The sequence below is a fragment of the Phyllopteryx taeniolatus genome, chromosome 21 (assembly GCF_024500385.1).
Source record: "Phyllopteryx taeniolatus isolate TA_2022b chromosome 21, UOR_Ptae_1.2, whole genome shotgun sequence".
Classification (NCBI taxonomy): Eukaryota; Metazoa; Chordata; class Actinopteri; order Syngnathiformes; family Syngnathidae; genus Phyllopteryx; species Phyllopteryx taeniolatus.
In genome coordinates this window covers 5,219,898-5,234,793 of record NC_084522.1, presented here as the reverse complement: position 1 = coordinate 5,234,793, position 14,896 = coordinate 5,219,898, and the positions used below count along the sequence as shown (strand labels likewise).

At 39.7% G+C, this 14,896-nt stretch overlaps 1 protein-coding gene across 20 annotated transcripts in view; it reads right to left on the bottom strand.

The window, feature by feature from the left end:
• Window positions 1–1,988, bottom strand: part of adgrb2 (adhesion G protein-coupled receptor B2) — a 144,726-nt gene extending 142,738 nt beyond the window's left edge. For all 20 annotated transcript variants that reach the window (XR_009786161.1, XM_061760557.1, XM_061760561.1 and 17 more), the window contains exon 1: window positions 1,270–1,988. The gene's annotated coding sequence lies outside the window, so the exon portion shown is untranslated. The remainder of the gene's footprint in view (window positions 1–1,269) is intronic.
• Window positions 1,989–14,896: the final 12,908 nt, after the last annotated feature.

Sequence of the window (14,896 nt, the reverse complement as noted above, 5' to 3'; positions counted from 1 at the left end):
GCCCATGACAGCCTGCAACTCATGTTAAACATACATCGCGTTTGTCATCCAGCTTCAGCGTCACAGAAGCCACCTGCTTGCTGGGAAAATCTCAGACTAAGCTTTAGAAAGTTACTCTTTTTTTTTTTGAAAAAAATAAATAAAAATGACAGTGAAAATGGCGGGAAGGAGCAGTAGAAGCAGCAGAGACACTGCGGCATGACGCCCGCCGCTGACAACAGGCGCCTGAAGATGAACCAGATCGTTGTACGCGTGTGAAGTTATCACTTATCTCCCAAAGCGGCCTTCCCGCCGCGTGGTTTAACCCGCCCGTGACCTCATCGATCCACACGGGAAAATTGTGGCATCAGTTTCTACGTCAGAAGACATCAGTAGGCTCATCTTGTACAGGCGATCCACGCTGCTTATTTGTCATCATCCTGACGGGGAAACCCATTTTATATGCATTGTGCTGTTTTTTTTTTTTTCATAATCTGACGTGTTTTTGTGTGTGTGTGTGTGTGTGTGTGTGTGTGCGCATCTTTGCTTCCATTGCGGTTACTGCACAAAGTTAGTGCTTATCCAGCAGCCAGCTTCCATCAGTTGACACTTTATTAGGCACACCTGCACAACTGAATACTGTAGATCCAGTACGAGAGCGGCAGCCAAAATCGAGTTAAAACAGATCTATCAGATGACTATTGAATAAAGTGCTTATTATTGTGGATGCATGCGGATTGTAGAACTGCACTGCATCACAGAGCGAGGTATGTGGTTGTTTTTTAACAGGTAGAATTATTAGAAACGTGCCTGTGCAGTTACATACGACTGCAAACTACAACCACTAAATTAGAAATAATGCTCAACGATGACCTTGTTGACGGTGTCACCCAAAACTGAGTATTATCTTTGTTTGCATCCCATTAGACTGTGCAGGTGTACCTAATGAAGTGGCCGATGAGTGTAGCTGCTTGTCAGAGCGTGGCTGGCTGCGGCATTCAGTGGATCAACTCTGCTCGCAGTGTCGTTAAAAAATGCACCATGATCCAAATGAAATGCGCTCTTTTCTAACTTGTCACACATCACTGCACACTTGACTCCATGTCTGAGGACCTCATGCAATCTTGTGGTTGTGTTTACTGGCTAGAAGCACGGCTATCATCATCATCATTATCATCATCCGGCACAGACGTCAAGGATCAACTCAATAGATTGGCCCAAAGCAGCATGCATCAAGAGACATCTTTTTTTTTTTTTTCCTCAAACATTGTGAGTTCAAATATGGGTTACCTGGTCGCTGTCAGAAGTAGTTATTTGATGTAACGAGTAATCCCCGATCGGTTCCGTGGATCCAAAGGAAGTTTCTCATCCATGGCACGTTTCAGGTGCAGAGAGCGAGATAGACTATCACTCATTCATTCATTCATTTTTGGATGCAGCTCCGGAAATCTTCTCCACACAACTGTTCTTGGCGAGGTATCCCATAAGTAAAATTGAAAAGAAAAAAAAAAGGGTGGAATTAAAATAAAATAAATAAATTTAAAAAAGGAATGGTGACTATTGGGGGCGTGAAATCATAAAGTAGGCATGAGTCAAAAGGAAAGCACAAAACAGATCAACATGAAAAGGGTAAAGGAAAGAAAAACAGAAGGGGAGAAAGGGGCCACCGTCGTTGCGTTGGTTGCTAAAAAACATAAATCATCCATGTCATATTATCTCCATGGTTTGGCGCATGTATATTCCAAAGCAACGAGACCGGCTGCAGCAGGAGCAGCGGAGTGGGAGAGTGCTCGCTCGCTCTTTTCTTTTTTTTTTTTTTTCCAAATGATGCCCGGTATTCCAAGTCCAAGGGAGCTCTTGATTTGACGCCAAAAAAAAAAAAAAAAAAAGCCCAAAATATTCGAACTACCCCGACTTCATCCGTGCAAGGCAGATGGAGGCGATAACGTCTGCTGTGTTATTCGGAGAGAGGATCCATAGGCAGTGGCTCTCAGTCGGCATCTGCCTCCTCTGCAGTCGCTTCTCAAGCAGAGGAAGCATGCGCGGCCCCGCTACCCTCCACCGGGGGAATCATCAGGCGCGTTCACGGAAATCCCCCTCCCCACCCCGTCACTAATGTGCAAGCCGCCCACTGCTTGCATTTGAGTCCTGACGTCTGGACGCGCACTTTTCCAAAAATACACAATCTCTTGCAGATTTCCACTCAAGATTAATATTGTGCAGTGTAGTAAATTAACTAGACACTTATTTAGGTACACCCGTACCGTCTAATGCAGTGATTCCCAACCAGTGTGTTGAAAATAAAGTATCTTTGTTCATCTTTGCCAGTGGCGTATAGTGACAGGCAGATGTCAAATGTGCATGTATGTAAATGCATTTTTGTCAATTGAGTATGTGAGCTAGCTTACTACAGAGAGTTCTCAGTTTACTAAAGAGTATCGATGAATGTGCTGTAGTCTCATCACTATGCAGTATTCAAATCATCATTACAGTAAATATCTGTGTGAAAAATACTTAAGCATTCCTAAACATTTAAACATCTAATGAAAAACAGTACTGTAATTTCCCGTGTATAATGCGCACCCATGTATAATACGTTGACCTCAAAATTCTGGAAAACCCTTCTACCTATGTATAATGCATTTTTACAATGCAGCGTTTGCTTCTACCCATATGATCAAAACGAAGTATTATCTTTGTTAGGGGGTTTTTTCCTTAAAGAATTATTCTAAAGTTAAGCACTTGGTTTGAACACTTTTAGCCAGGCAGAATTCAAATTAAACGGGCAAGCATTTCAGAAAAGCATTATCATTAAACAAAACATAACCATAAATAAATTAATGATGGTTGTTGTTCAGTCATCAGTCATATTTAATAAAAAATAAAATAAAACATTTTACAAATTCTGCCAGGGTATGTAAATTTATGAGCACAAGTGTACATATATGCAGTCATACGTACCTCTGTCATATTGGAATGAAAGCATAGGCTACACCTTTTTCATAACCACTAGGTGGCGGTGGCATTTTGGAATGAAAGTGTACAGCTTTTTCATAACCACTAGATGGCGGCATACATTTATAAAATGTGAAAGTTTTTTTTTCTTTCCGATTTGCCCCTATACCAATGTATAATGCGCACTATTGACTTGACAATTTTTTTTGGGGGGGGGGGGGAATGCGCATTATACACGAGAAATGATGGTACTTACAATGAGGTGCAAACTAGTTCATTGCACGTCATAAACTCCAAATGTCGTTTGTCAGAAAAATTAAGAATAACAGTCAAAGTTGAGCGACTGAGATGCAGACCTCCGCCATGGGGCAAAGTGTTATAATGCTTTTTACAACACAAGTATAGAAACAGGAGTTCAGAACATTTCAACATAAGAGAAGATTTCTCACATATTCAAAATATAGCAATTGAATAGTTGATGGTTGGTTTACTGCTAAGTGGATCAAACAAATCCAGTCAAATATTCATCTCGAGCCCCGACATCATCACAAATATATTGCCTTTCTGTCCATCTGTCTTTCAAGCCCCTTGCAGAAAAAGTGCTATATTTCAATTCTAATACGTGGCTGGACTGATTACTTGCCTGTCAAAATATCAGAAATGTGCTCTATATTATTGATGCTAAATATCAGAATTTGGAATTATTGTCGTTGTAAAGGACAAGGCTAGATTTGGATTTTATTACAGCACAGAAGTCATTGCAGCCAGGTGTACCTAATAGTGAGTGATGTACTGCACATTTCAAGTAGAGGATTCCTCAGGATACATGTTCCATATTCCCAAGTGACAAAGGTATATAACCCAACACAATCCAGTTTTAAATTTAGTCCCAATATTCCCCATGATAAATTTTTTATTTGTTTTGTCATAAGGCAAAACTCTTCAGAGATATCCCCTGTAACTAGAGATGAGTGAACATATTTATGGTAGTTTGGGTCGACCATGATCAAAATGAACAATTTAGGAATTGCTTTTCCACATGAGGGCCTAATAATATTATCTTTATATTTATTTTTCAATTTGCTGTATTCAAATTCGGACCGAGTTGCAATCATTCAAATACAGGTATTTGTGTTTTCCTTCGATAGAATACACCAAATGTATGTATTAAACCAAAATCATGGTTGTCGAATCTGTGGATTGGGTTCTGCAAAGATTCAAAATGCTGTCAGTGCAGCACAATAAAAAGGAGACATGCCTGTGACCGTACCTGAAAATGTGTCTTCCGGTTTTGAATCTGTGCTCTCCTATGAGCAATACCCCTTTAAAATGATCAAAACACTTGAATATGGTTTGCCATGTTAGCTTGCCAATGGAAAGCACACTACACAAAATGCTCACACATTTTTTCCACCCCATGCAGAGTATCAACAATGGTATGCAAACATCCTTCAAATCTGACACGCTCCCATCCTCGTACGTCAACTTGTCGGAATAACAGTGTCTCACAAATAAGCGTGTCACCAGAAAGTGACATTTTTCATTAACCTCCGCCTCTTTGACAGACATAATAATGGCATTGTCAAGTGTTAAAGGTTGCTCTGCTGTTGACTATGTGCGTCTGTGCTTTGAGAAAACACTTTAGAAGAATGAGGTCAATTGCACACCAGCAAAGAGTTCACAGTTGTCAGATTCCCTCATTTGGGGAAACTCTTCTAATTAAACCGCAGATTAAGATTCATCATGACAAATTATATTGTACAGTGGGTACGGAAAGTATTCAGACCCCCTTACATTTTTCACTTTTTAATATTGCAGCCATTTGCTAAAATCATTTGTTATTTTTTTCCCCACAATGTACACACAGAAACTAAAAAAGAAAAACTGAAATATCACACAGCCATGAGTATTCAGACCCCTTGCTCAGTATTTAGTAGAAGCACCCTTTTGAGCTAATACAGCCATGAGTGTTTTTGGGAATGATACAACAAGTTTTTCACACCTGGATTTGGGTATCATCTGCCATTCCTCCTTGCAGATCCTCTCCAGTTCTGTCAGGTTGGATGGTGAACGTTGGTGGGCAGCCATTTTCAGGTCTTTCCAGAGATGCTCAATTGGGTTTAAGTCAGGGCCCTGGTTGGGCCATTCAAAGGGCCATTGTTCTGAAGCCACTCCTTCTGTATTTTAGCTGTCTGCCTTGGGTCATTGTCTTTTTTGAAGGTGAACCTTCGGCCCAGTCTGAGGTTCTGAGCACTCTGGAGAAGGTTTTCATCCAGGACATCCCTGTACTTTGCCGCATTCATCTTTCCTTTGATTGCAACCAGTCGTCCTGTCTGAAAAAGCTGAAAAACACACCCACAGCATGATGCTCCCACCACCATGCTTCACCGTTGGGACTGTATTGGACAGGTGATGAGCAGTGCCTGGTTTTCTCCACACATGCCACTTAGAATTAAGGCCAACAATTTCTATCTTGGTCTCATCAGACCAGAGAATCTTATTTCTCACCATCTTGGAGTCCTTCAGGTGGTTTTTTAGTAAACTCCATGCGGGCTTTCATGCGTCTTGCACTGAGGAGAGGCTTCTGTCGGGCCGCTCTGCCATAAAGCCCCGACTGGTGGAGGGTGCAGTGCCGGTTGACTTTCTAGAACTTTCTCCCATCTCCCTACTGCATCTCTGGAGCTCAGCCACAGTGAACTTTGGGCTCTGCTTTACCTCTCTCACCAAGGGTCTTCTCCCCCGTGCTGTTAGGAACCTTAAGTACAGCAGAATTTTTTTTAACCTTGGCCAGATATGTGCCTTGCCACAATTCTGTCTCTGAGCTCTTCAGGCAATTCCTTGGACCTTCTCATTTGCTCTGACATGCACTGTGAGCTGTATGGTTTTATATAGACAGGTCTGTGGCTTTCCTAATCAAGTCCAATCAGTATAATCAAATACAGCTAGACTCCAATGAAGGTATAGAACCATTTTAAGGATGATCAGAAGAAATGGACAGAACCCAAATTAAATACAAATTTCAGAGCAAAGGGTCTGAATACTTATGGCTGTGTGATATTTCAGTTTTTCTTTTTTAATAAATCAGCAAATATTTCAACAAGTCCGTATTTTTCTGTCAATATGGGGTGCTGTGTGTACATTAATGAGGAAAAAAATGAACTTAAATGATATATAATATATATAAAAAAGAGTGAATAATTTAAGGGGGTCTGAAAACTTTTTGTACCCACTGTATTTTTCTCAGGATTGATTTACACTAAAATTACAGTATTATTGTATATACCCGTTTTGGTACGATATAAGAATAATGTGTAATGCTGACAGAATGGAAGCGTGGTTACTATTTCAGCACCACGGATAGCTCACAGGAACTTGGAGAATGTTCTGTTAGTGACGTTGACATTTGGGATTTTAGCAGTTTACATGACTAAATTTATTGTATTCGCTCCCTTCTTACCTTAAAATGTGCGCGATGCAAGCGAAAAGATCCATCAAACAAACTTAACAGCATAGTTTTCCCAAAATGAGCTTAACAAGATGAACATTAAAGGGGATTTCTTAAACAAAATAATAATAATAACTTTTGGTCATTGTCCTTAAATTAATGTACTTTCAGGTCATACTGATAGTTTTTATTTTTTAAGAAACAAGTGAAGCATTTCTGATCAATGGATAAGTTTATCAAATTTTTAAAAATATTTAATTGATTGTACATTCCCCAAAAAATAAAAATAAAAAAATCTCAAACCGATAACATTTAGGGCCCTATTTTTGCGAATGACATAAATCCAGCAACTAACACTCCATTACAAAAAAGTAATTCTACCAACAGGTATGCCGAACGTCGGCTTGTTTACATCGCTAAAGCTAAATCTTGCTAGCAGTTTTAAACTTGCAAACTTCCCCTTTAAGTGATTGAGAGAAACGTGATTTGTTTTCCATCTTCTGCAATGACAGACTGTTTAAAAAGCCCATACAACTAATGAAAGGAATGTATACATTATTGTCTCTATATGGACATTATAACTGATACTTGTAGCTGTATTTAGACAAAAATGTCTGCAAAATATTGCGTTAGAAGGTTATTCTTTTTCAACAACTTAGATGTGCGTTACTGGGCCTGTGTGAGCTCAAACTGCATAACCAATCAAACTCAAGCTCCAAAGAAGGCAAGCTGTCAAAAAACTATTTGCGCTGCATTGTCTTCAATGCAAATGTTTAATTTTCCTATTTTATTTACCCCAGATTTAAAACAGGAATGTTTACTGTTGAGGAAGGAAGGTATACGACCTCATAACACATATTAACATAACAGTTTCATCAAGTAACCAAACAGCGAAGTAATCTAGCAATTACCCTCCATTCTGTTTGGTTCATAAACAACATCCAGACCATATGTTTGAAGAAGTGTTGCAAGATAACTGCTGACCTGCATGCTACAGGAAGCAGCGAGGTCGGGTATTCTCATTGTCCATGCGGCAACACACCCGTACGGAACACGTACATGTTACATGCATCAGCAGTCAGTCAGAGGAGCCCCTTGACCTAATTCGCCAGCATCTGCTGTAGCCAGAGGGCTTCCTCCTGTATGGACGCTATAGGAAAGGAGGGTCACAATATGAAGATCCTAATCAGAGGAGTGGTCTTTCTTTACAGAGTGTTAAAATATTCTTTCACAATAAACATGTTGGATTTGTTACTATTCCATAAAGGCAAGCTAAAAGATGCTAACTTTAAATTCAAGAGTTTAATGCTGTAAGCAAAATGAAACTTACATATGGCTGTGCTTGTGTGTAGTTGTGTACATAAATGCCAAGTATAATTTATGAGTGCATGCGCCTATTTGTGTGAGGCTAATGTGCAGTCTACAGGATCCTGGGTAGGGTGGGAGTTTTGTAAAAAGCAGTGGTCCATGAAGCTAACTACAGTTCCTCCCTGATCAAATGTGACAATTATGATGGTGCTCGTGGGTACAAAACTCCCTTCTGGCTCCCCAATCCATTCTATTGTGCTCTCTCTTACTGCCACCTTCTCTTTTCATCCGCCACGCTGCTGCCCTTTACTCTCACATGCGAGCAGCACTACTAGTTTGTACATTTATTTTCACTCTGTGCTCAGAAGGGATCTTTCTCCCAATTTCTTTTAACATTTAACTACTTGGGAATAGTTTCTCCTCTCTCGACTCCTGCTTTAACTTTCACTTAAGAAGAGACACAAATGCAAAACAAGTTAAATATTAAGAATGTATTTTAAATTCCATCAGTTTTATGCAGTCTCGGTTCAGTTTTGTAGGGAACTTAAACTCCTTTGTCAAAATCTGTGAGCAAAAGCAAAATTAATCTGTAGTATAGCACTTTTTTGTCACCCCTAATATTGTAATGGTACAGTACCTAACGTGGATCTAGATACGCACTGGACTGATTGGTCAACAGATAATCGTCACTAACTATTGACATTTTCAGGGATTATTATGCAGTTCAGGAACCAAACACTATTGATTCTGAATGCTCTTGGGTACCGGAACAAATCAAAGACCATATTGGGACTTGTCGTGGTTGCAATTTTCAATGAGCTTTCTATGGAGGAAAGTGTTACTACTACTACTAACCAAAATAACATAAACTTAATCATCAATTCACAACAAACTGAAAAATGACTCAAACATCATTCCACACTAAAATCAAGAATTGATCATACTAAATTTAATAGTTAAAGTAACCGACAACTGATAATGATGGTGAATATAGCGCATTTACTTAAGGTCCACAAGCTCCATGCCCCACACGAACATGATGTATTGTCACATGATCCAACCCCGCCTTATCTTCAGCTCTGTGTTCAATTTTTAGATTATCTGAAGGGAAAATTATTTCCTTCGTCTGACACAGACAGATCACGACATCACCGTGTGCCGCAGGTCGCCAGCATGACACATAGACAGTCTTCTGTGGTCATCGCTGTCCGTCTATCCCTGTGCACTTGCCCCCTCTTCATGACCATCTATCACCCGCCCTTGCCCTCCTCTCAAATATCTCCCTCGGTCCCTCCGTCCCATCTCTCTGTCCACTCGTTTCATCCCATCTCTCCAGATCCCCTCCACATATTTAAGAGCATCTGAAGCCAACCGCAGACCACAGTATGTGACGCCATCCATCATGAGTCACTATAGGCCACACTGGTTCACACAAAGGAAGCCATAATTTTAATTTGGCAGAGCTGCTCTGTCTGCGCCCAGAGTTCATTCTGTGCTATGTCTGAATATACGCAAAGGTGACAACCATGTTTTGACACAGCTTTATTCATGGTGGCGTGTTCACCAATCATGAAACCTGTGCCAGGATCTGGTTAATCTATTTAATGACAATAAAAAGGAGACGTGCCTGTGACCGTACCTGACAATAAAAATCTGTCTTCCTGTTTTGAATGTGTGCTTTCCTATGAGCAATACCCCTTTAAAATGATCAAAACACTTGAATATGGTTTGCCATTTTAGCTTGCCAATGGAAAGCACACTACACAAAATGCTCACACATTTTTCACAAGCATTCGCCAATCATGAAACGTGTGCCAGGATCTTGTTAATCGATCTATTCAATTTAGTGAACATCGATAAGAAAGGTACACGAGAAAAATAATTTTGGACTTCCCTGAAGGCACAGTCGATAAATTGTTACAGTGGCTTCCTCCTGGGAAAGGCTCGTCAAGTATTTATCAAATCACAGCTCTAGATTAACGCAACAATTAACACTAATTGTCTCTCTTATAAAAAGACAAGGTGAGAAACTAATAATTGTAAAATAATTGCGCAAAATCCTAATTGAGCTTGAATGCCAGATGACTTACGAGGTCTTGTTGAATTCCATCACCACAAGGTGGGCAGACAGAGACCATGAATTAAATCTGGCCTGACAGTAGCGATGACATGTGATCTTGCCCTCAAGGAGATGAGTTAGTAATTTCATGCCAGCAGAGAACACCCAATCGCCCTTAGAGGGCTACACACGCAGAAGAAGTGCTGCCATTCCACTCATTTGGACAATACAACAATTGAATCAAGATGAGATTGCCTAGCATACCGGGATGCAGAGAGGTGGACAAAAACAAATATCGGACCTATTATCTTCTCAAATGTAGCAACGCTCAGGCTGCCTACACACTTGTAGTTCAGTGCTGTAAACATAAAAGATAAAAAAAAAGATAAATGGGATACAGATTTGGTCTGGTTTTTATCTTTGGAACTAGAGTTGCCCAGTAAAAACATATATGCGCCCTAAGGGAACTCACCAAGGCTCAGTGCCTCAAATCCAGGATCCGCCTCTCCGCTGTTAAAGTGTCCTTGGGCAAGACACTGAACCCTAAATTGCATCCAGGTTGGCATTGTAATTAAGAAACTGTTCTCAATTACCTTACCTGCTTGAACGAAGGAAATTAAATTAAAACTTGTATGAACTGAAGTGATGGTGTTTGATGCCTTTGGCCCTTGTAAATCCCCACAGCTGACTTGGACCCCTTGCTACACTTTGTGTAGTCAACAGTCTCAAACCAGGGTTTTAAATTGGATAGTGATTTAAAATTACAGTAAATAGGCAAATAGGTGCAGTAGTTAAGTCCAGCTTTTTTCACTTCAGGCAGCTGGCAAAGTTAATTCCTTGAATCCTTACACAGCATCACTTTAAAACAGCAGTCCATGCCTTCATCACATCACAGCTGGATTACTGTAATGCAGTTTACTTTGGAGTCAGCCAGTCCTCCCTCAAACGTCTCCAGTTGATTCAAAATCATCAACTGGAACACAAAAAAAAATACCACATGACTCCCATTTTGGCATTACTCTGTGCACTTTAAAGTTCATTTTAAGAACATGATTCTGCCCTGCTTTACCTCGCTGAGGTGCTCCGTATCTACAGCCCTGCCCAGTGCCTCAGGTGAGCTGACCAGCTGCTCCTGGAGGTACTGAAGTCAAAGCAGATGTGCTGAAGTGATACTTTCAATTATGTTATGTTGAATTGGCTTATGTTTTGTGTTATTTTTTTATTTGTGTACAGGACTTTGTTTCAATTGGGGTTGTTTTTAAAGTGCTCTACAAATACACTAGAGTTGAGTACAATGCACACCAGGATTTGGATGGTAGCATTCACACTTGACCGAACAAGCTCCATTATTAGAGCAATCTCGCCAGAATCCGTTTAGTGTGAACACAGCCCAAGATGGAAATGTTTTAAGGGCAGTCTGGTTAAGCTCTACCTGCCTTTCTATAAACCATCATTCATGCACAACCAATTACCCGCCCTTGTCTCCATTTTAAGGTCCTTAATGACTCCCCTACTGTCCGTTTAGTTGTTGTTTTTTTCTTTCCCTATTTGCCGCTTTTTGTTTTTGCCTCAAGACAGGTCTTGTATGGGCTCTTAACTAAATGGGATCTTTGCTTTGAGAGCTGGGTCATGCCATAGACAGCATGCTCCAATAAGCACCACAAACACTAAAAGGCAAAGGCCACTGCCGTTATTCCCCAGTTTGTTTGTGACTGCGTTTGAGAGAGTACACAAAAGGAGACAGATATGTGGCAGAAATCATCAGTAATATAATGTATTCCGTAATGTATATTTTTTTCAAAGCATTTTGTTGCTCAAATATGATGACACAACCCCGTGTGCCCTCGCTTGTCTCGAATAAAAGGCTATATAAATGGTGTGCTATGGGAATTATAAGCACAGGCTTGTGCCAGTGAACAAAACAACTGCAGCATGCATGCACAACTCCCATTTTGGCTAATAAATAATAGCCTCCATTTATAATTTACACACTTTTAATAGTCATGCTCAAAGGAATCACAGCTATTGCTCACTGACACAGGAAAAAAAACCAACAACACTGAATTTAGTCCTTACTGAAAGAAATTATGAAATATTCACAATGATAAAATAGGTTGTTGTTAGATGTACAGATGAAATCTATGAGGATATGTTGGAACAGCAGTAGCACTTTCATAGCCTCACATATACAAGGAAAATGAAGAAAGAAACCGGTCTAAACACGGCTTCACATGGTGGTTGACTGCAGTGAAGATTAAATATTTACAATCTCTATCTGCCAATTTGAAAACAACTTTTAATCAGATCAAATGTGAAGGCTACAAGCTGCCTTTGTGTTTTCCTTTTGGATTAAAAAGACCATTTATAAGACTCCAAAGAAGCAAAGCAGAAATATTAAGAGCAAAGCATATATACACATACTGTATTACATTCTATTACATTACAACGATCCACAACAAAATGAGAGTGCTGATATAATGGACTAATTTAAATTTTTTTCCATCGTACTCTGTCATGGGTAACTGCAATTTTACACCATGTACATTAAAAATAACAATAAACAGCAAAACGATGAAAAAATAATGTAATTTACAACATTGTCTAATATTTAATCACACGATTGTGAAGATCGTTATTTAGTTCAGTGTAGATTATATAAGAATATCTAATATAAATATTTAATATCAGCAAAGATGCACTGCTTTCGGTAGACCATACGCTCAGAATGCAGTATTATTATCAGTTTAATGCTATTACGTTGTTGAACAAGAATTAACTATACATAATTGCAAAATTCAACAAATCATATATTTTACTCCAGTTAACCATTGCATGACTTTCAAAAACACCCTTGACTAATGGCTTATGTGAATGTAATAATAAATAAAATTATACTGAATGTTAGCTCCCGTAATCGAAATCAGACATTACTTTTGAATTGTGGTCCAAATGAAAAAAAAAGAAAAACTGCTCATGGGCAAACTGGGCCAGCTCTCTCAAGTTTAAACGGTGCCTTCTGCTGACTGCCTGTTTCAGCTCCTTCCACAGATGTTCCACTGGATTTAGATCAGGACTCATGGAAGACCACTTTAGAATAGTTCAACGTTTTGGTCTTATCCACGTTTTAGCTTTTTTCGTTTCAGGGCCCTTGAGCTGCAATTGAGAGCATGTCCTACAACAGCATGAACATAACTCAATCCTCACATAAATGTTTTTGATGTGATAAAAGCATCAGCTAGAAGTGTTTTGACTATGTATGATGGGTCTTGTCAGAGGTTACTTTTTCCCACTTTTCACTGTGTAAAAATTGGAGAATCATACATTTTGTATCCGTACAAATGTCACAAGATACAAAAGCCAACATGAATCCGGTATCTTTTCACTGACGATTGCATTGCTGTTTGGAACACAACATCTATGCAAAAGAAGCAGCTGGGTAAAGCTATTTAATGAAAATGTGAAAGCATTTGGCTTTTTATGGCATAGTCTCCTGTGGATCCTCTCAATCCTTTTTTTTTTTTAGAACCAAACTCAAATGTCAGGAAGAAGCACTCAATGTTCTGACATTATTGCTTGACAGTTTCTTCCGATGGAGACTAAAAGCGAATTTACACAAGGCAGCACTAGTTCTTGAAGTAGTTTATGCGTTATTTATAAAGAATACATAGTGCTCTTGGCTGGCTAGCGGGATAAGAATGGAAGCAACAGTTTTTGACGCATTTCTTTAAAAAAAAAAAAAAAAAAAGAAAAGCACTGACTGCTGTTTTTCTTGATGGAACTAATCTTCCAACTTTTGTACCAAGTGTCTTCAGCAAGAGAAAGTGGCTACTCAACTAGCGCGTAGGATAGTGGGATTGGATTACGCTATGCAGTTTACACAACATACACACCTGTTTCCATCACTTTAGTTATTTTGTGCGTGCGTGTGGGGGGGAGGGGGGGGGTGAGATATAGACAATAGTGGCCATGAAGTTCACAACTATGTATTTCTTGTCTGGTTTTACTTCTCCTAAAAAGCACTTTCCCCATTTTCAAGGCAACAATGGCTTTAAAAAAAGAAGGAAAATAACACTGCAGGATCCCAACATTAAGTAATATGGTACAGTACTGTTTACAGTATACAAATATTCTCCAAAGCAGCAAGCATAATATAATAGAGAGAAAATGAAGACAAAGCTCAATACTTACCGGCTATATGTTAAGATTTTTCAGCAGACCATTTATCTCACTTTGCTTCTTGAAATTAATTGCTAAAAAGCTTCCAAAACTGTTTTCGTTTTTTTCTCATTTGGCCTAAATAGGACACAAAACACACACTGACACAAACTGCTGGCTCGCTATGACCACATATTAGTTTTTCACTCCTGCCGCCTGCTGTTACGCACCACTTTTTCCTTCTCCCCTTCTGGTCGGTACCTTACTCAGGTGGATATGCTATGAGGCTAATGTATGATTGATTGTTTGAATAAGAGACACTCCACTGCCCACGACTTTGCTCTCTCTTGTCTACATGGTTAATGGGCCAGCCAAAGGCGGGCCCAGCACTATGTCTCCATGAGACTGTGTGTGTATTGGTGTGTGCATACAAGAATCACTGCAGTCCTTTTAAGTCCATCACATGATATCAATGGATATTCATTCCATGGGTGTGTTAATGTGGTGTATCGGCATAAATTTGAAAATACATTTGGCCGTGAGTGAGACCGATGTATTTGACATTGGATGCAATCGAATCAAATGGCCCACTTATCACATTACCTAGCCTCCACTCGAACCTCAAACTCACCAATCCCAAATCATAACCTTTCTTTCCTACCCCACGACTCACCCAGGGCCACCCCCCATTTGAAAGCTGTCCTTGAAGGATATATACGCCATCCATCACGACTATTTTCCCCGATGATCCACGTATCCGCCTTCCTTAATTAATCGGCACCCCACCCCCATCTTTCCACCACACCTACATGTTTACGTGAATCTTCCTTCCCAGTACACTATTTAACATGAATGCTGACGTCACTGAACCGCTGAGTGCTGCCTGAAAATGACTGAAGTCTTAGTGGAAGAGTTCACAATCATCATCTCACACGTGTTGAGGTTTATCAAATAGCCTTGTCATTTAATCCTTTTAAAGCCCATAATGACATGTT